This window comes from Zea mays, chromosome 2 (assembly GCF_902167145.1).
Source record: "Zea mays cultivar B73 chromosome 2, Zm-B73-REFERENCE-NAM-5.0, whole genome shotgun sequence".
Lineage (NCBI taxonomy): Eukaryota > Viridiplantae > Streptophyta > Magnoliopsida > Poales > Poaceae > Zea > Zea mays.
In genome coordinates, this window is record NC_050097.1 from 10,333,932 (window position 1) to 10,355,682 (window position 21,751).

Genomic DNA, 21,751 nt, shown 5'->3' on the forward strand with positions numbered 1-21,751 from the left:
GAAACACAATTTCTAGACTATCAAATATACTCTAACACATATTGTTAGAATACTCGTTTTGGTTTGGGGTCTTCCCTGTGTAATTACCTCTCGACCCCTTGTAATGGGCCTGGCCCAACTATCCCAAGTCTATTAATACAATGCCCAACCCTATTCCAAGGTTAGGGTTTCCCACATGTTATAGAGTCAGTTTTTTCTCCCCAACCAGCCGCCGGCTGTCCTCTCTCCCCTCTCCATCCGCCGGCTGCCACCCCTTCCCTTCCTCGCCGCCGGTCGCCCATCCCCTCCCAACTCCCCGGCCACTGCTGGCCCCATGCCAACCGCCTCCCCAGCCCCTCCCACGCGCCACGCCGTCAAGCCGGCCCACTACGCACCGAGCCTCCCCTGCGCCGCGCTGCCGGACCCCTGCCCCTACACGTTGCCACCCGCCAAGCCATGTTGGGTCCACCACCATCCCCCTCTCGGGCCGACCCAGCCCTGACCGCGGCAACCCCCTCCCTCTTCGGTCCGGCCGCCGCCACGACTGCTTGAAAGTCGCCTAGAGGGGGGTGAATAGGCGGAATCTGAAAATTATAAACTTAAGCACACACTACAAGCCGGAGTTAGCGTTAGAATTAAAATCGAGTCCGAAAGAGAGGGCAAAAACAAATCACAAGCAAATGAAGAGAGTGACACGGTGATTTGTTTTACCGAGGTTCGGTTCTTGCAAACCTAGTCCCCGTTGAGGTGGTCACAAAGACCAGGTCTCTTTCAACCCTTTCCCTCTCTCAAACGGTCACCTAGACCGAGTGAGCTTTTCTCCTTAATCAAATGGGTCACTTAGACCCCTACAAGGACCACCACAACTTGGTGTCTCTTGCTTTGATTACAAGTGCTTGAGAACAAGAATATAGGAAGAAGAAAAGCGATCCAAGCGATAAGAACTCAAATGAACACAAATGCCTCTCTCTCACAAGCCACTAAGTCTTTGAAATGAGTTTGGGACTTGGAGAGGTTTTGATCTTTTGTTTTGTGTCTTGGAGTGAAGTCTAGAGCTCTTGTATTGAATGCAAATTGCTGGAAACTTGGATGCCTTTAATGGTGGTGGTTGGGGGGTATTTATAGCCCCAACTGTTAAGGCCCATTAGGCCCAGGCCTACTGGCTATATATATATTACCTACAGTCCTTAGGGACTAATTATCAATTATCAATCCAAGGTTAGTAACATGGTATCAGAGGAGGTTACGATTAGGGTTTCCTAGTTTTCCAGCCGCCGTCGCGGCCCTTGCATCCCCAGCCGCCGTCGCGGCCCTCCCTCCCCCAGCCGCCGTCGCGGCCCTCTCCTGCGCTCTTCTGCGTGCGCTGCCAGCCGCTGTTGCGGCCACCGCGCACTGTCCGCCTGCCCCTACACTTCTTTGCGCGTGCCAGCGCCGTCGCGCTCCTTTGCGCGCGCCAGCCGCCGTCGCGTCCACCGCACCGTCCGCTCGCCCCTGCGCTCCTTTGTGCGCGCCCCTGCTCCGTCTGCAGCGCCGCCCGCCTCTGCTCCGCGGATCTGCCTCCGTCTGCGCGCGTCCTTGCTACGTCTGCAGCGCCGCCCTCCTCTGCTCCGCGGATCTACCTCCGTCTGTGTGCAGCCCTGCATTCGTCAGCAGCACCGACCGCCCCTGCTCCGCCATCGCGGCTCTGCCTCCGTCAACAACGGTCCCTGCTTTGCCAGATTCTTTGTGTATCTGAGCCGAGTGCGGCCCTGGCTAGATCTGTTCATCTGCTGTGACTGGGCACAATTTCGTCCAAGACTGCAGCCGGCGTATCTACTGTTCATCCGCTGCACCCGCTAGGGTTTCTTTTATTTGGTACCATCAAGCCAGTCTATTTCTGATCTGTTATTCTTCATTGTTTTATTGCTCTTCAATATGTCGGCCAACGCTATTGTTGTCAATATTGTGCTTGATGGGCAGAATTACCCAGAATGGGCCTTTTGTGTTCAGACTGCATTAAGAGGTCACGATTTACTATTTCATTTGACTGAAGATTCTCCAGTTTTAGCAGCTGATAGAAGCAATGCTGCTGCAATCAAGACTTGGCAGATCAATGATGGCAAGGTAATGGCTGCAATGGTCAATAGCACTAAACCAACTATGATTATGAGTCTGTCCAAATTTATCACTGCTAAGGCTATCTGGTCACATCTGAAGGATCGATTTGTTCAGGATAGTGGTGCTCTTTTACATACCCTTATGCAGCAGACTCATGTGATTGAACAACATGATATGTCCAATGATGAATATTATTCCGCCTTTGATCGTCTTATGAGTGCATTGACCTCCACGGTGCCCGCTTGTACAGTTGTGCCTTGTCCAGCCCACAAGTTTATTGAGAAGTTCTTTACCTACAGATTTGTTATGGGAGTTCGACCTGAATTTGATTCCCTTCGTGCAAGGCTGCTTCACAGTTCGGATACTCTCACCATGGCTTAGGCATTGTCCGAATTGCTTGCTGAAGAGACTCGTCTGAAGTCTATGTCCTCTATTACTGGTGTGAGTTCTCACAATGTGTTGGCTGCTGCTCAGAGGTCTAGGAACACCTACTTTCAGCCTTGTGAACACTGCGAAAAGACCACTCATCGGTCTGAGAACTGCTTTGCTAAGTTTCTAGAGAAGTTGGCTGATTTTCGTGTCCATCGTGCTACTCGTGGTCGTGGTACAGGACCATCTCCTCGAGGCTTAGTTGCGGTTGCTGCTACTTCATCTGCTGGTGCTTTGTCATCATCTTGGGTTCTTGATTCTGGAGCTTCCTTTCATGTGACATCTGATCAGTCACGGCTGGCGTCTACTACACCTGTCACCGAGGGTACTTCTGTTCAGACTGCTGATGGTACATTATGTCATGTCACCAACAAGGGTTCTCTTTCTGATCCAACTTTTACTGTCCCAAATATATTTTTTGTACCTCAGTTATTCATGGATCTACTCATCTTGTTTTGTACAGGATCGCAAAATAGGGGATGTGATTGGGACTGGCCGTCGCCGTAAATCTTCGCCTCGCCTCTACATCTTGGACACTTTGTGTCTTCCTTCATCCCCTACCACTACACCTCATGTGCTCGCTGCTCCGGGCCCCACGACGTCATTCGCCCAGTGGCATCATCGTCTGGGTCACTTATGTGGATCTCGTCTGTCTACTCTAATAAAGTCAGGATGTTTAGGCTCTACTCATATTGAGTCTAGTTTTCATTGTAAAGGGTGTCATCTTGGAAAACAAATACAGCTTCCATATTTTACTAGTAATTCCCATTCTGCTAAACCTTTTGATCTAATTCACTCTGATGTTTGGGTCCAGCTCCGTTTATTTCTAAAGGTGGTTATAAATATTATGTCATTTTTATTGATGATCATTCTTGTTATACTTGGATTTACTTCATTAAACGTCGCTCAGAATTGCCTTCTATTTACAAGTCCTTCACTCGCATGGTTCACACCCAGTTTTCTGCTACTATTAAAATTTTTCGTTCAGATTCTGGTGGCGAATTCTTATCTGATAATTTTCGCCAGATATTGACCATAGAGGGTACTCTAGCTCAACTTTCTTGTCCTGGTGCTCATGCCCAAAATGGTGTTGCTGAACGCAAACACCGTCATATTATTGAGAGTGCTAGTACTCTTTTGATATCTTCTTTTGTACCTTCACACTTTTGGAGTGAAGCTGTTTTTACTGCCGTGTATCTCATTAATAGACAACCTTCATCTAAACTTTCTGGTAAATCACCGGGTGAAGTTCTTTTTGGGACTTCTCCACGATATGATCATCTTCGTGTGTTTGGATGTATATGCTATGTCTTGTTACCACCACGTGAGCGGACTAAATTGACTGCTCAATCTATAGAGTGTGTATTTCTTGGATACAGTCCTGAACACAAAGGCTATCGTTGTTATGATCCATCTACTCGTCGTATTCGGATTTCTAGAGATGTGAGTTTCAATGAAAATCGCCCCTTCTTTCACAACCAGTCTACTCACTCCACCTATTATCCCACAAAATCTACTTCTTTCATGTGTCTTCCTTCCATTCCTACATCTCAACCATCATCTTCTACATCCACATCTGATGTTCTCATTCCCATAACACCACCTTCCACCTCCACGTCATCCACATCTTACTCTTCCAAACCACCTATCATCCAAACATACATTCGTCGTTACCGCTCTATTCCTACGGCTGGTCCTGATCCTGATCTTGTACCTGATTCTTGTACTAACAATAATGAGTCTAATGATGTTTTTACTCAGGGATACCGTCTTCGTGACCGTGGTACCATTGAACCTCCAGATCGCTATGGTTTTCCACGGGCTGGTGTAGCCATTGTTGAACCCACTACATATCAGGAAGCTTTTGGGATTCTTGAGTGGCAGCTAGCTATGATTGATGAATTGGCTGCTCTTGAACGCACTGGTACATGGGATATTGTTCATTTACCCTCGCATGTTGTTCCTATCACATGTAAATGGGTCTTCAAAGTTAAGACAAAATCAGATAGGGCTGGGCATTCGGTTTTTTTTGAAATTTCGGTTCGGTTTTTCGGTTTTAAAAAACTTCGGTTTTCTAGACATTAGAAACCAATCGGTTTTCTAGAAAATGAAAACCGAGAACTTCGGTATCGGTTTTTTACTTCAGTTTTTCGGTAAAAACCGAATACCAAACTTATACTCGAAACAACACATGCAACAAGTTTATATGATAGATTATACATAATTTTAAAAAGTAAAAATTATATAGGTACAAATATTTAGAGATACATCATACATCACATATAAATAAGTGAATAACAATTTAATTGCTTCACACATTTAGTTCACATAATCGAAAAATCAAATTTTACAATTGATAAAGTTTGGTATTCGGTTTTTTTGGTATTTCGGTTCGGTATACGGTGAAAACCGATTACGATACCGAAAACCGAACTTCTCAGATATAAAAACCGAAACCGAACCGAACTACCGAAAAAACCGAAATTTCGGTTCGGTTCGGTACGGTTCGATTCGGTTTTCGGTTTATGGTAAAAAAGTGCCCACCCCTAAAATCAGATGGTTCTATTGAGAGGTATAAAGCTCGTCTTGTGGCCCGTGGTTTTCAACAGACTCAAGGACTTGATTATGATGAGACTTTTGCACCTGTTGCGCATATGACTACTATTCAAACCTTGATTGCAGTTGCAGCCTCATCTTCTTGGACTATCTCCCAAATGGATGTCAAGAATGCTTTTCTTAATGGTGATCTGCAAGAAGTTTATATGCATCCTCCTCCAGGGGTTGATACTCCCTCAGGTCATGTTTGTCGTCTTCGTCGCGCATTGTATGGGCTGAAACAAGCTCCTCGTGCTTGGTTTGAGCGATTCATCTCTGTCATCACAGCTGCTGGTTTTTCTTCTAGTGAACATGATCTTGCATTTTTGTTCATGTCTCCAAAAGGCCGTACTTTACTACTGTTATATGTGGATGATATGCTGATTACAGGTGACAACTCAGAACATATTTCTCATGTCAAGCAACATCTTAGTAAAGAATTTCAGATGTCTGATTTGGGACCGCTTAGCTATTTCTTAGGCATTGAAGTTCAGCAGACTCAAAAAGGCTTTTATCTGTCTCAGTCCAAATATATACAAGATCTTCTTGATCGCTCTGGACTTACTGATACATGCATTGTTGCAACACCGATGGATATTCATTTAAAACTTCGTCCGAAGGATGGGACCCCACTAGCAGATCCAACTCGGTATCGTCATATTGTGGGTAGTCTTGTTTATCTCACCATCACCAGACCTGATATTGCTCATGTTGTTCATATGTTGAGCCAATTTGTATCAACACCTCCCTCCGGTGCAGTAAAGGTAGTCGTTTAGGACATGATTATGCATACCAAGGAGTGATTAATTATCATGGAGTTTTCCCTGTTTGCCCTTATTAAATAGGGATATGGGTGCATTAACGTCACCAAAACAATGAAGCTTGATTGGTTGCTGCAGCACCTCTCGAGGCATTCTAAACTGGAGGTCTCAAGCTCGATTCCTCTTGAGTGCAACTTTTTTTCCCGATGCATTTACTCAGGGGCAGTGACGTCGAAATCCCAGACCCACGCGTGCTACGACTTCTTTTGTGCACGCTAGGTCACGCGCAGGTTGACTTCCTTTACTGCACCGGAGGGAGTACTTCGGTTCATTATAGTCATTTGCTTCGTGTGCTTCGATATTTACGTGGGACAAGATCCAGATGTTTACTCTATGCTTCCTATAGCCCACTTCAGCTTCATGCGTATTCAGATGCCACTTGGGCAAGTGATCCTGTTGACCGTTGTTCTACTACAGGTTACTGTATTCTCCTTGGATCATCTCCCATTGCATGGAAATCCAAGAAGCAAGCGGCCATATCTCGTTCTAGTGCTGAAGCTGAACTTCGGGCACTTGCCACTACCACTGCTGAAATTATTTGGTTGCGCTGGCTCTTGGCTGATCTTGGTGTCTCTTGTGATACTTCTACACCTCTGTTATGTGATAACTTGAGTGCTATACAAATTGCTCATGATCCAGTGAAGCATGAACTTACTAAACATATAGGTGTTGATGCATCCTTTACTCGATCTCATTGTCAGCAGAAGACTATTGATCTTCAATATGTGCCCTCAGAATATCAATTGACAGATTTCTTCACCAAAGCACAAACAAGAGCACAACATCAGTTTCACTTGATCAAACTCAGCCTCAGATCCTCCATTTCCACCTTGAGTTTGAGGAGGGTTGTTAAGGCCCATTAGGCCTAGGCCTACTGGCTATATATATTACCTACAATCCTTAGGGACTAATTATCAATTATCAATCTAAGGTTAGTAACACCAACCACCAAAATAGCCGTTGGGGAGGGCTGCTGTCGATGGACACACCGGACAGTCCGGTGCGCCACCGGACACTGTCCGGTGCGCCAGCCACGTCACCCAACCGTTAGGGTTCTGACGGTTTCGACAGTTGGAGCTCTGACTTCTTGGTGCACCGGACAGTCTGGTGCCGCACTGGACAGGCACTGTTCACCGTCCGGTGTGCCTTCTGGCGCTGCTCTGGCTCTGCGCGAACTGTTCGCGCACTGTTCACGCCACTGTTCATTTTTGCAGACGACCGTTAAAGCACTAGCCGTTGCTCGGCTTGGCACATCGGCGGACAGTCCTATGAATTTTAGCGGAGCGGTCTCTGAGAAACCCGAAGCTGAGGAGTTCAAAGTTGATCTCCCTGGTGCACCGGACAGTCCGGTGCGCCAGACAGGGCAGCCTTCGGTTTCTTTTGCTCCATTCTTTTTGAACCCTAACTTTAACTTTTTATTGGTTTATGTTGAACCTTTGGCACCTGTAGAACATATAATTTAGAGCAAACTAGTTAGTCCAATTGTTTGTGTTTAGCAATTCAACCACCAAAATCATTTAGAAAAAGGTTTGACCCTATTTTCCTTTCAATCTCCCTCTTTTTGTTGATTGATGCCAACACAAACCAAAGCAAATGTATAAGTGCAGAATTGAACTAGTTTGCATAATGTAAGTGCAAAGGTTGCTTGGAATTAAACCAATATATTATTTCTACTAGATATGCATGGATTGCTTTCTTCTATTTTAACATTTTGGACCACGCTTGCACACACTAGTTTTGTTTTTTCAAATTCTTTGGAAAATTCTTTTTAAAATCCTTTTGCAAATAGCCAAAGGTATATGAATAAGATTGAAAGAAGCATTTTCAAGATTTGAAATTTTCTCCCCCTGTTTCAAATGCTTTTCCTTTAATTTAAACAAAACTCCCCCTAAATGAAATTCTCCTCTTAGCTTTCAAGAGGGTTTTGGGATATACTAATTGAGATACTCTCATTAGAGGAATACCAATTTGAAAGATACTAGTTTGACATATACCAATAAAAAATTTTAAAACACAATTAAAAATTAGGTGGTGGGTGCGGTCCTTTTGCTTTGGACTAATAATCTCCCCCTTTGGCATGAATCGCCAAAAACGGAGACTTTGTGAGCCCTTTTTGAAAGGAAAATGTGTTTATGGGCCATTTCTATAATGTTTTGGTGATTAAGTGTCTAACACATATTAAGTAAGTTGATTATGTGCGAAACAAGCAAGAAGTGCAAATCATGTAACAAGGTATGTTTCTAGACTTAATACATTGTTTTAAGTACTAACATATATTGTCTAAGTGCTAGAAACATAGAAAAGAAGAGAAGAAAAGAAATGCAAAAGACTTGGCTTGGTACAGCCAAAGTCTAGCTCGGCTTGGCACACTGGACTGTCCGGTGGTGCACCGGACAGTGTTCGGTGCGCCAGGCCAGCCTCCAGTGAACAGGCCACTCTCAAGAAAAATCGGCGGCATATGGCTATTGTCGGTGTTTCGGACCCGGAGGACCCTTAACCGGACCGACTAGTGAATTTTGTGCCGCGTGTCCCTGCCCAGATGGGTTGATGCAAGATGGAACACAAGAGGAGGGATGAGGCTTATATTATCTTGCACCGGGGTGCTTGCAGTAGGGGCTACAAGCTTCGTGAGAGAGGGAACCGGCCCTAGGCCTCTTGAGAAGCCTAGTGTTGCGGAGTGGAGTTTGATGTTTGAGTGAGTCCGTCTCCGTCGTTCTTACCGCCCGTGCCCCCCTCCTCCCCCTTGAGAAGGCCCTAGGCGTCCCCTTTTATAGATACAAGGGGATGGTCCAGCTGTACATATGGGGGTGTAGCTATGTGCTAACGTGGTCGGCGGAGAAGTGCTTGAGCCCTGTATGAAGCGTAGCTGGCAGTGCGGCCCTGGGTCCTGCTGACGTTTATTTGCCCTCGTAGAGAGCTTGAGAACAATCGACGTCATGGACGCATGCAGGGAACCATCATTACCTGTTGCCGGAGTAATCTAGATGTGACACCGGTCTTGTTCCTTCGTAGCCTGAGGCGGCTAGCTAGAGGTAGGGTAATGATGTGTTCCCTGTAGCGTAGTCGGTCCGAGGCCGAGGTCGGGCGAGGCGGTGACTTCTCCCGAGGCCGAGGCTCAGGTCGAGGTCGGGGTCGGGCGAGGCGGAGACCTTCTCCCGAGGCCGAGGTTGAGGCCGAGGTCGGGGTCGGGCGAGGCGGAGACCTTCTCCCGAGGCCAAGGCGGAGGCCGAGGCCTGGGGTCGGGCAAGGCGGAGCTCCCTGTTGCGCCCGACTATGTTGCCCTGATACGGGGATACAGATACGGATACGCGATACGCCGGTACCGCGATACGTCATTTCTCAAAAAATACGGATACGGCGATACGCAATATATATTATAAATAAAATTAAATGCTGAAATGTCTGAAATGGACCACAGCCGATCAGTTCAATTTAAGGGCGTTAGAAGTTAATGTTCAACAACTTTGACTAAAGTAAACATCTACTTCCTCTTCCAGAATTTATCTGGACTCAAATCAATGAATCCAGCATGCCAAAAGCCCAAAAACATGTGTAACGATACGCTACACCAGCAGACTCGCAAAATAATCACTAGATCACCAAATCACCACACAAGTTCTAAGTTTTAATTCTAACAGACCACAGACCAGACATGAGACAACAACTAGATTTCATTCTGCATCTTCGGTCAAACCCAATGCCTCAAGATCTTCAAACAATCTTTCTTCAAGTTCTGGCTCATCCAGTGATAGATTAGCTTGCTCAAGAAAATCAGCACCACCCTCAAAATCAGCTTCAAAAGTGTCAGCTCCAACATCCCACATTGCTGATGGACCACAGCGGTATTCATCAGATTTTCTAGAAAGAAGACGCAAGTTTTGGTGTGTGAAAACTAAATCCTCAGCACGCCCAGGATTTAGCCTACAATTTAAATTGTAGATTTGTATTAGGAATCCAAATTCATACATGTGTGACCAACTGATCATAATGAATATGACAAATAAAATGAAATAGAATCGAACCTGTTTCTCAATGAACTATGGATCAGCCCATATGTACTCCAATTTCTTTCGGCACACGAAGATGATGCTGGCTGTCCAAGTAATTTAAGTGCCAACTTCTTTAATTTCTATAGCAAGAGACTTTTGAACACTAACAAACTTATCATGTTCCTCATAGAGTATATCTTCTTGCTTTTCTAAAAGTCTATCTTTTTCATTAAGAGCATCAATTAATTCATTTATCTTATCTACCTTAGATCTATCTAGTCCTTTAAATAAATCATTATAATCTATCTCATCATCGGAAGATTCCTCATCGCTAGAAGAAGAATACTTAGAAGTATCTCGAATGCGTACCTTCTTCTCCTTAGCCATAAGGCACGTGTATCGTTCGTTGGGGAAGAGTGAAGACTTGTTGAAGGCTGAGGCAGCTAGTCCTTCATCTTCGGAGTCGGATGAGGAACAGTCGGAGTCCCATTCCTTCCCGATGTGTGCCTCGCCCTTGGCCTTCCTGTAGTTCTTTTTCTTTTCCCTCTTCCCATGCTTTTCTTGTGCCTGGTCATTATCATTATCGGGGCATTGAGCTATAAAATGACCAGTCTTACCGCATTTGAAGCAGGAGTGTTTTCCCCTTGACTTGTTCTTATTGGGTACTCCTTGCGTCCTTTTAGTGTGGTCTTGAAGTGCTTGATGATGAGTGTCATCTCATCCTCATTTAGCCCGGCAGCCTCCACTTGTGTTACCTTGCTAGGTAGCGCCTCCCTGTTGCTGGTTGTTTTGAGAGCAACGGGCTGCGGCTCGTAGACGAGAAGAGGACCGTTCAAGGCGTCATCCACATATCTTGCCTCCTTTACAATCATGCGTCCGCTTACGAATTTTCCAAGGATTTTCTTGGGCGTCATCTTGGTGTACCTGGGGTTTTCACGAATAAGATTTACAAGATGGGGGTCAATAATCGTAAATGACCTAAGCATGAGTCGGATGACGTCATGATCCGTCCATCTTGTACTCCTGTAGCTTCGGATCTTGTTTTTTTTTTCGAAAGAGCGCAGGAGGACTGCGCACCCATATATTAAAGTAGAGGGAAAATAAAGGGCCATAATGACCCAGGTACAAGCACTCCTTATGGAGGCCAGAAACAAGCGTACACAAAGCTATCCATAAACTGGACAAAAAACACTACAGCCCTAGGAGCTAGGTAGTTTGGCTGGCCAAAAAGGAAAGCCCCTTGGCACCAGCCAGCCGCCACGTCTCCTGTTCATCCTCAGCAGCTTGAAGAAGGAAGGAGATAGAGGGGGTCCTTCCATCGAACACCACCTTGTTCCTATGATTCCAGATCATCCAGGCCCCTAAAGCAACAAGGGAGTCCAGTCCTTTCTTTCTCATGTTGAGGACCTGAGCCGAGGAATTCTCCCACCAACCAAGGAAGGAAGGCTCCACTTGCTGAGGGGATAAGCTGTGTAACCCAAACTTTCTCAAAAGCCTATACCAGAAAACTCTTGAGAACACACAGGAAACCAGCAGGTGATTAATGCTTTCAGGTTCTCAGAATGAGGTGGTTGTGGCTTCAGGTCTTTTTCGGATCTTGTTGACAAGAGTCTTTAGCCTGTTGTATGTCTGTGTTGGCTCTTCTCCCCTTATCATCGCGAATCTCCCCAGCTCGCCTTCTACCAGTTGCATTTTGGTGATCATGGTGGTGTCATTCCCCTCATGAGAAATCTTGAGGGTGTCCCAGATTTGTTTTGCGTTGTCCAAGCCACTGACCTTGTTATATTCATCCCTGCATAGAGATGCTAGCAAAACAGTAGTGGCTTGGGCATTCTTATGAATTTGTTCATTTATAAACACAGGGTTATCAGTACTATCAAAATGCATTCCACTTTCTACAATTTTCCAAATGCTAGGATGGAGGGAAAATAGGTGACTACGCATTTTACGGCTCCAAAATGAGTAATCCTCTCCATCGAAGTGTGGGGGGTTTCCAAGTGGAATAGAAAGTAAATGAGCATTTGAATTGTACGAAATACGGGAATAATCAAAGGAGTAGTTTTGATTAACCGTTTTCTTCTTAGACGAGGAGTCATCGTCGTCATCCCTTGATGTAGAAGAGGAGGCGTCGCTGTCGTAGTAGATAATCTTCTTAATGCGCCTCTTCTTCTTCCCGTCCCTCTTCTTGTGACTCGAGCCTGAGTCAGTAGGCTTGTTCTCTCTAGGCTCGTTGAGTAGGGACTCCTTGTCGTTGATCACCATCCCCTTGCCCTTAGGATCCATCTCTTCGGGCGGTTAGTCCCTTAGATGAAGAGTACGACTCTAATACCAATTGAGAGCACTTAGATGGGGTGAATAGGTGATCTTGCAAAATTCAACATTAATTGTACAAACTTGGTTTATAAAATATTAGTTAGATTAAACCAAGTTGCTATGGAGCGAGCTCTTGAGAAGAAATCAATCACAGAGGAAAGCAACGCAAGAGACACGGTGTTTTATCCCATGGTTCGGCCAAGTAACACTTGCCTACTTCCACGTTGTGACGTCCCAATAGACGAGGGTTGCACTCAACCCCTTTCAAGTGATCCAATGATCAACTTGAATACCACGGTCTTTTTCTTTTGAGTTCTTTTCCCGTTTGCGAGGAATCTCCACAAGTTGGAGCCTCTCACCCTTACAATATTGATCACAAGAGAAACACAAGAGTAAGGGAGGGAAAGCAACACACACACAAGACTCAATTCGCAGCAAACACACGCACACAAGCCAAGACGTGAGCACAAAACACGGCACAGGGAGTTCACAACTCAAATGGTGCTCAAATCTCTAACACAACGATCCAAATGCGTGGCGGCGGAGTTTAGGAGTCTTAGGATGTTTAGTGAATGCTTGGTGTACTGCTCCATGCGTCTAGGGGTCCCTTTTATAGCACTAAGGCAGCTAGGAGCCGTTAGAGATCCAAATGGAAGGTAATTCTTGCCTTCTGTTGGGTGGCGCACCAGACAGTCCGGTGCACCACCGGGCATGAACAGTAGCAGTCAGGTGTCTGATCTCCTTCCTTTTCTGGCGAAGTCGACCGTTGGGCCTCCGGTCCCGTTGGCGCACCGGACACAGTCCGCTGCACACCGGACAGTCCGGTGCGACCAACCGACCATTGGCGCGGGCCACACGTCGCCCGCTAATTGCGCTGCCGACCGTTGGCGCAGGCGGCTTTGGCTCACCGGACACTCCGGTGCACACTGGACAGTCCAGTTATTTTTAGCCGCGGCGCCATTTCTTTTTCCCGAGAGCGACGAGTTCACCGCCGGGCCAGCCTGGGCACCGGACACTGTCCGGTGCGCCACAGGCTGGTGCTGCTTTGGCTAAACTTAGTCAATTCTTCTCCAAGTCAATTTCTTTGACTTGGCAAGATTCCTGGCACTTAGATAAATATATTAGTACCCAAAAACAATTTACTAAGGCCGGATAGATACCTTGTTCTTTGATTTGCATCTTTGCACTTATGAACCAACATATTTTGTGTTGGGCATCTAATCACCAAACATTTATAGAAATGGCCTAAGGGCACATTTCCCTTTCAGTAACAACGTCAAGCCCCTCTACACGCTCTGGCCTTCTTCCACCGGCGCGTCTCCACCTCCCGTCCTGGTCTCCACCACTTGGCATCGTCATCTTGGCCACCCTCGTCTACCACCGCCACGGGAGCGCCCCTCCCTCAGCACCCATGAATCTGGGCCCGTCGACAGAGCGCGGCCCGCTTCGCGGACCCTGCCATCATTTATCACCGCTGCGAGTCGGCCACGCTTGTGGCCCCCGACGTCCCAGCAGCCTGCTCTGAGCCGCCTGTGTACCATCCAGTCGCCATTCACCGCGACCCCGGGCACGTCCAACTGATGGTGACTCGTCGCGCCGCCGGTGTCCTTCGGCCCGTCGACCGGCTGATTCTGGCCGCTGATACGACCGCTACTCCACCGGACGCCTCCCCGGTCCCCTCCTCCGTTCGCATCGCCCTCGGTGACCCACACTTGCGTCGGGCTATGGAGGAGGAGCACGCAGCCCTCCTGGCCAACCACACCTGGGACCTGGTGCTGTGTCCTCCAGGCACTAACGTGGTCACCGACAAGTGGCTCTTTCGCCACAAGCTAACATCGGACGGCTCACCTAGCGTCCTGGAGTGGACTATGACGAGACCTTCAGCCCTGTCGTCAAGTTCGCCACTGTTCACACCGTCCTCTCCCTCGCCCTCTCCCGGAACTAGGCGATCCATCAGCTCGATGTCAAGAATGCCTTCCTCCATGGCACCCTGACGGAGACGGTCTACTGCAGCCAGCCCACCGGTTTCGTCGACGCCTCTCACCCGGATCTAGTCTGCTGGCTGAACCGCTTCTTCTACGGCCTCAAGCAGGCGCCGCGGGCCTGGTACAACCGTTCTGCCTCCTACTTAGCCTCCATAGGCTTCGTTGAGGCCAAGTCGGATACGTCACTCTTCATCTATCGGCGTGGCGAGGACATCGTCTACCTCCTCCTCTACATCGACGACATTGTGCTCACGGCATCCGCCGCCGATCTTTTACAGCGCACGATCATCGCCCTCCAGTGGGAGTTTGCGATGAAGGACCTGAGGCCCCTCCACCACTTCCTCAGTATTACCGCCGAACGCCGACCCTAGGGTCTCTTCCTTCACCAGCGCCAGTACGCTATCGACATCCTAGAGCGAGCTGGCATGTTCGACTGCAAGCCCTGCACCACACCTGTCGACACTCAGACGAAGCTCTCTGCGGACGACGGGCCCCTGGTCGCCGACGCGACGTCTTACCGGAGCTTGACCGGCGCGCTCTAGTACCTCACCTTCTCTCGGCCCGACATCGCCTACGCCGTCCAGCAGGTGTGCCTACATATGCACACTCCTCGGGAGCCCCATCTCATCGCTCTCAAGCGGATCCTGCGCTACCTCCATGGCTCCCTCGACTACGGCCTCCTCCTCCGACCATCCCCGACATTGGAGCTCGTGGTCTACACCGATGCTGACTAGGCCCGCTGCCCCGACACGCGTCGGTCCACTTCTGACTATGTCGTGTTTCTGGGCGCCAACCTCGTCTCCTAGGCTGCCAAGCGGCAGCCCGTCGTTTCCCGCTCCAGCGTAGAGGTCGAGTACCGCGCTGAGGCCAACGACGTAGCAGAGGCCTCTTGGATGCGCCAGCTCCTCCACGAGCTCCACAACCCCCGTCAGCGCGCCACCCTCGTCTACTGCGACAACGTCAACGCCGTCTACCTCTCCACCAATCCCGTGCAGCATCAGCGCACGAAGCACGTGGAGATCAACCTGCACTTCGTCCTGAAGCGTGTCGCTGCAGGTGACGTTCGGGTCCTCAGCGTCCCCACCACGCTGCAGTTCACCGACATCTTCAGCAAGGAGTTATCGTCGAGTGTATTTTTAGACTTTCGGTCCAGTCTCAACATCTGTACAGGATATAGTTGCGACTGCGGGGGGAGGGGGTGTTAAAATACTCGTTAGGGTTTGGGGTCTACCCTATGTAATTACCATCTCGCCCCCTTGTAATGGGCCTGGCCCAACTATCCCAAGTCTATTAATACAATGTCCAACCCTTTTCCAGGGTTAGGGTTTCCCACACATATGGTAGTCTACTAGACACAATATCTAGACTATCAAATATACTCTACCCCCCTCCGAAACTCTAACCACTACAAATGTTTAGACTGGACCTGAACTTACTGAACACCAAGGAGGGGAGGCCCTTTGCGAAGATGTCTGCGAACTAGGATGTCGTCAGGATATGGAGTATGCAGACTTTACTGATGGCGATCTTCTCTCGGACAAAATGGAGGTCGATCTCCACATGTTTGGTGTGTTGATGTTGAACGGGGTTGATGGAGAGATACACAACACCGATGTTGTTGCCGTAGACAACAGTGCACCAAGAAGATGGATTGTGGAGCTCGTTGAGCAACTGATGTAACCAAGTCATCTCAACCATTCCATTGGCGACAACATGGTACTCCGCTTCAGCACTGTAATGGGAGACAATTTTCTGGAGCTTAGCCGACTAGGACACCAGGTTGTCCCCTAGGAACACCGCATTGTCTGATGTAGAGCGGTGCGTGTTCGGACAACTAGCCCAATTGGTGTTGTTGTAGAGTGTAGGCGACAAGGTCGGAGCAGGACGATCGACGTAGAAGAAGACCAAAGTCTGGTGTGCCTTGTAGATAGCGCATGATGCTCTTCTTGGCCGTCAGGTGAGGCTCTGAGGATCGTGCATATGAAGACATATCTGCTAGACGGTGCAAGTGATGTTAGGACAAGTGTAATTTAGGTACTCTAAGAGCACCGAAGATGCTCCTGAACTGAGAGGCGTCCTGAATAGGAGGCCCGAAATCGGTAGCAAGCTTCCTCTGGAGGTCGACTGGAGTAGTACATGGATTGTGGTCTGTCATGGTTGTCCGTTGGATGGCGTCCAACATGCAAGTGCGCTGGTGTAGAAACAAGTCGTCGAAATGACGCTCAAGAGTGATGCCAAGGAAGTGATGAAGTAGCCCAAGGTCCTTCGCTGCAAATTCCCTCTGTAGGGCAGCGATGGTGCGGCACAGAAGCTCGATATTGGACGCGGTCAAAATTATGGCATCGACATAAACTAATACATATATCGTATTGGAGCTGTGACAGAAGATGAACAATGAGGTGCTCGACTTGGCTTCCACAAAACCCAATGAGGTCATGTGTGGCGAATCGACTGTACTGTGTCCTTGGTGCCTGCTTCAGTTCATACAAGGACTTGTTGAGGCGACAGATCAGATCTGGCCGAGCGGGATCGACGAACCCCTTAGGCTAACTGCAGTAGACAGTCTCACTAGGAGTGTCGTGTAGGAAGGCGTTCTTCACGTCAAGCTATTGAATAGGCTAGTTGCGAGCAGTAGCCAGAGCGAGCACCATGTGGAGGGTGGCCAATGTAACAACTAGGATGAAAGTGTCATCATAGTCAATGTCGGGGCGCTGTCTGAACCACCAGAGGTCCCAACAAGCCTTGTAGCGATCGAAACTCCCATCGGAGTGGAACCTGTGCTTGAATATCCACTTGTCGGTGACGATGTTGGAGCCACTGGGCCGGGGAACAAGCTCCTAAGTGTTGATGCTCATTAGAGCCCGATACTCCATCGTCGTGCGCCAATTTGGGTTAGTGAAAGTCGCCTAGAGGGGGGGTGAATAGACGGAATCTGAAAATTATAAACTTAAGCACACACTACAAGCCGAGGTTAGCGTTAGAATTAAAATCGAGTCCGAAAGTGAAAGGGAATTAGGCTTACACCTAGTTCCTAAATAATTTTGGTGGTTGAATTGCCCAACACAAATATTGGACTGACTAGTTTGCTCTAGTGTATAAGTTATACAGGTGCAAAAGGTTCACATCTAGCCAATAAAAAGATCAAGTGTTGGATTCAATAAAGGAGCAAAGGGGCAACCGAGGGCACCCCTGGTCTGGCGCACCGGACTGTCCGGTGTGCCACCGGACAGTGAACAGTACCTGTCCGGTGCACCAGGGGACTCAGACTCAAACTCTTCACCCTCGGGATTTCTCGGAAGCCAGCGCGCTATAATTCACCGGACTGTCCGGTGTGCACCGGACATGTCCGGTGCTCCAAGGAAGCTCGGCCTCCTAAACTCGCCAGCCTCGGGTTCGCGCGACAGCCGCTCCGCTATAATTCACCGGACTGTCCGGTGTACACCGGACTGTCCGGTGTGCCAGCGGAGCAACGGCTCCCTGCGGCGCCAACGGCTCCCTGCGGTGCATTAAATGCGCGCGCAGCGCGCGCAGAAGTCAGAATCGCCCATACCGGTGCACCGGACATCAAACAGTGCATGTCCGGTGTGCACCGGACACCCAGGCGGGCCCACAAGTCAGAAGCTCTAACGGCTAGAATCCAACGGCAGTGATGACGTGGCAGGGGCACCGGACTGTCCGGTGTGCACCGGACTGTCCGGTGCGCCATCGAACAGAAGGCTCCAGCCAACGGTCAAGTTTGGTGGTTGGGGCTATAAATACCCCAACCACCCCCACATTCATAGCCATCCAAGTTTTCCCACTTCTCAACCACTTACAAGAGCTAGGCATTCAATTCTAGACACATACAAAGAGATCAAATCCTCTCCAATTCCACTCAAGCCTTTAGTGACTAGCGAGAGAGATTTGCCGTGTTCTTTTGAGCTCTTGCGCTTGGATCGCATTCTTTCTTTCTCTTGTGCTCTTGTAATCAACACTCAATTGTAACCGAGGCAAGAGGCACCGATTGTGTGGTGGCCCTTGCGGGGAAGTTTTGTTCCCGGTTGATTGAGAAGAAGGAAAGCTCACTCGGTCCGAGGGACCGTTTGAGAGAGGGAAGGGTTGAAAGAGACCCGGCCTTTGTGGCCTCCTCAACGGGGAGTAGGTTTGCGAGAACCGAACCTCGGTAAAACAAATCCGCGTGTCACTCTCCTTATTTGCTTGCGATTTGTTTTGCTCCCTCTCTCGCGGACTCGTTGATATTTCTAACGCTAACCCCGGCTTGTAGTTGTGATTATTTTTCTAAATTTCAGTTTCGCCCTATTCACCCCCCCTCTAGGCGACTATCAATTGGTATCAAAGCCCGGTGCTTCATTAGAGCCTAACCGCTCGAAGTGATGTCGGGAGATCACGCCAAGAAGGAGATGGAGACCGGCGAAAAGCCCACTACAAGCTACGGGAGCACTTCATCGGAAGAGTCCCGCACCAAAAGGAGGGAGAAGAAGAAGAGCTCCTCAAACAAAGGGAAGGAGAAGAAATCTTCTTCTCACCACAAAGAGAAGAAAGAAAAATCTTCTTCCCACAAGCCGCATCGGAAAGGCGATAAGCACAAGAGGATGAGGAAGGTGGTCTACTACGAGACCGACACTTCATCAACTTCTACCTCCGACTCCGATGCGCCCTCCGTCACTTCTAAGCGCCAAGAGCGCAAGAAGTATAGTAAGATCCCCCTACGCTATCCTCGTGTTCCTAAACATACACCTCTACTTTCCGTCCCATTAGGTAAACCACCAACTTTTAATGGTGAAGATTATGCTATGTGGAGTAATTTAATGCGATTTCATCTAACCTCTCTCCACAAGAGTATATGGGATGTTGTTGAGTATGGTGTACAGGTACCATCTATAGGGGATGAGGACTATGACACGGACGAAGTGGCCCAAATCGAGCACTTCAACTCCCAAGCCGCAACCATCCTCCTTGCCTCCCTAAGCAAGGAGGAATACAACAAAGTACAAGGATTGAAGAACGCCAAGGAGATTTGGGACCTACTCAAGACGGCGCACGAGGGTGATGAACTCACCAAGATCACCAAGCGGGAAACGATCGAGGGGGAGCTCGGTCGCTTCCGTCTTCGCCAAGGGGAGGAGCCACAAGACATGTACAACCGGCTCAAGACCTTGGTGAACCAAGTACGCAACCTCGGGAGCACAAAATGGGATGACCACGAAGTGGTTAAGGTTATTCTAAGAGCTCTTATTTTCCTTAACCCCACTCAAGTACAATTAATTCGTGGGAATCCTAGATATCCACTAATGACCCCCGAGGAAGTTATCGGGAATTTTGTGAGTTTTGAATGCATGATTAAGGGCTCCAAGAAGATCAACGAGCTTGACGAGCCTTCCACCTCCGAGGCGCAACCGGTGGCCTTCAAGGCAACGGAGGAGAAGAAGGAGGAGTCTACAAGTAGACAACCAATTGACGCCTCCAAGCTCGACAACGAGGAGATGGCCCTAATCATCAAAAGCTTTCGGCAAATTCTCAAGCAACGGAAGGGGAAGGACTACAAACCCCGTTCCAAGAAGGTTTGCTACAAGTGTGGTAAGCCCGGTCACTTCATTGCAAAATGTCCTATGTCTAGTGACAGTGACAGGGGCGACGACAAGAAGGGAAGAAGAAAGGAGAAGAAGAAATACTACAAGAAGAAGGGCGGCGATGCCCATGTTTGTCGGGAGTGGGACTCCGACGAAAGCTCAAGCGACTCCTCCGACGACGAGGACGCCGCCAACATCGCCGTCACCAAGGGCCTTCTCTTCCCCAACGTCGGCCACAAGTGTCTCATGGCCAAGGACGGCAAAAAGAAGGTAAAATCAAGGTCCTCCACTAAATATGAAACATCTAGTGATGAGGATGATGATAAAAATGAGGAGGATAACTTGCGCATTCTTTTTGCTAACCTTAACATGGAACAAAAGGAAAAATTAAATGAACTAATTAGTGCCATCCATGAAAAGGATGATCTCTTGGACTCCCAAGAGGACTTCCTAATCAAGGAGAATAAGAAACATGTTAAGGTTAAAAATGCTTACGCTCTACAAGTTGAAAAATGTGAAAAACTGTCTAGTGAGCTAAGCACTTGCCGTGAGATGATTGACAACCTTAGAAATGAAAATGCTACTTTAAATGCTAAGGTTGATTCACATGTTTGTAATGTTTCAATTACCAATCTTAGAGATGATAACGTTGACTTGCTTGCTAAGATTGATGAATTGAATGCATCTCTTGCTAGCCTTAGATTAGAGAATGAAAATTTAATTGCTAAGGCTAAAGATTTTAATGTTTGCAATGCTACTATTTCCGACCTTAGAACTAAGAATGAAATGTTGCATGCTAAGGTTGTAGAACTTAAATCTTGCAAACCCTCTACATCTAATGTTGAGCATGTTTCTATTTGCACTAGATGTAGAGATATTAATGTTGATGCTATCCATGATCACCTAGCCTTAATTAAAAAACAAAATGATCATATAGCTAAACTAGATGCTAAAATTGCCGAGCACAACTTAGAAAATGAGAAATTTAAATTTGCTCGTAGCATGCTTTATAATGGGAGACGCCCTGGCATCAAGGATGGCATTGGCTTCCAAAGAGGAGACAATGTCAAACTTAATGCCCCTCCTAAGAACTTGTCTAACTTTGTTAAGGGCAAAGCACCCATGCCTCAGGATAACGAGGGTTACATTTTATACCCTGCAGGCTATCCTGAGAGCAAAATTAGGAAGATTCATTCTAGGAAGTCTCACTCTGGCCCTAACCATGCTTTCATGTATAAGGGTGAGACATCTAGTTCTAGGCAACCAACCCGTGCCAAGTTGCCTAAGAAGAAAATTCCTAATGCATCAAATGATCATGCCATTTCATTTAAAACTTTTGATGCATCTTATGTGCTTACTAGCAAATCCGGCAAAGTAGTTGCCAAATTTGTTGGGGGCAAACACAAGGGCTCCAAGACTTGTGTTTGGGTACCCAAAGTTCTTGTATCTAATGCCAAAGGACCCAAAACAGTTTGGGTACCTAAAGTCAAGAACTAAATTTGTTTTGTAGGTTTATGCATCCGGGGGCTCAAGTTGGATACTCGACAGCGGGTGCACAAACCACATGACCGGGGAGAAAAGGATGTTCTCCTCATATGAGAAAAACAAAGACCCCCAACGAGCTATCACATTTGGGGATGGAAATCAAGGGTTGGTCAAAGGTTTGGGTAAAATTGCTATTTCACCTGACCATTCCATTTCCAATGTTTTTCTTGTTGATTCATTAGATTACAACTTGCTTTCTGTTTCCCAATTATGTCAAATGGGCTACAACTGTCTTTTTACTGATATAGGTGTCACTGTCTTTAGAAGAAGTGATGATTCAATAGCATTTAAGGGTGTGTTAGAGGGTCAGCTATACTTAGTAGATTTTGATAGAGCTGAGCTCGACACATGTTTAATTGCTAAGACTAACATGGGTTGGCTCTGGCACCGCCGACTAGCCCATGTTGGAATGAAGAATCTTCATAAGC

At 47.7% G+C, this 21,751-nt stretch overlaps 1 protein-coding gene across 4 annotated transcripts in view; it reads left to right on the forward strand.

Annotated features, from left to right (window-relative positions):
• The window catches only part of LOC100384732 (uncharacterized), a 94,366-nt gene that overhangs the window by 56,292 nt on the left and 16,323 nt on the right, over positions 1-21,751 (forward strand). The gene's annotated exons all lie outside the window — the stretch shown is intronic.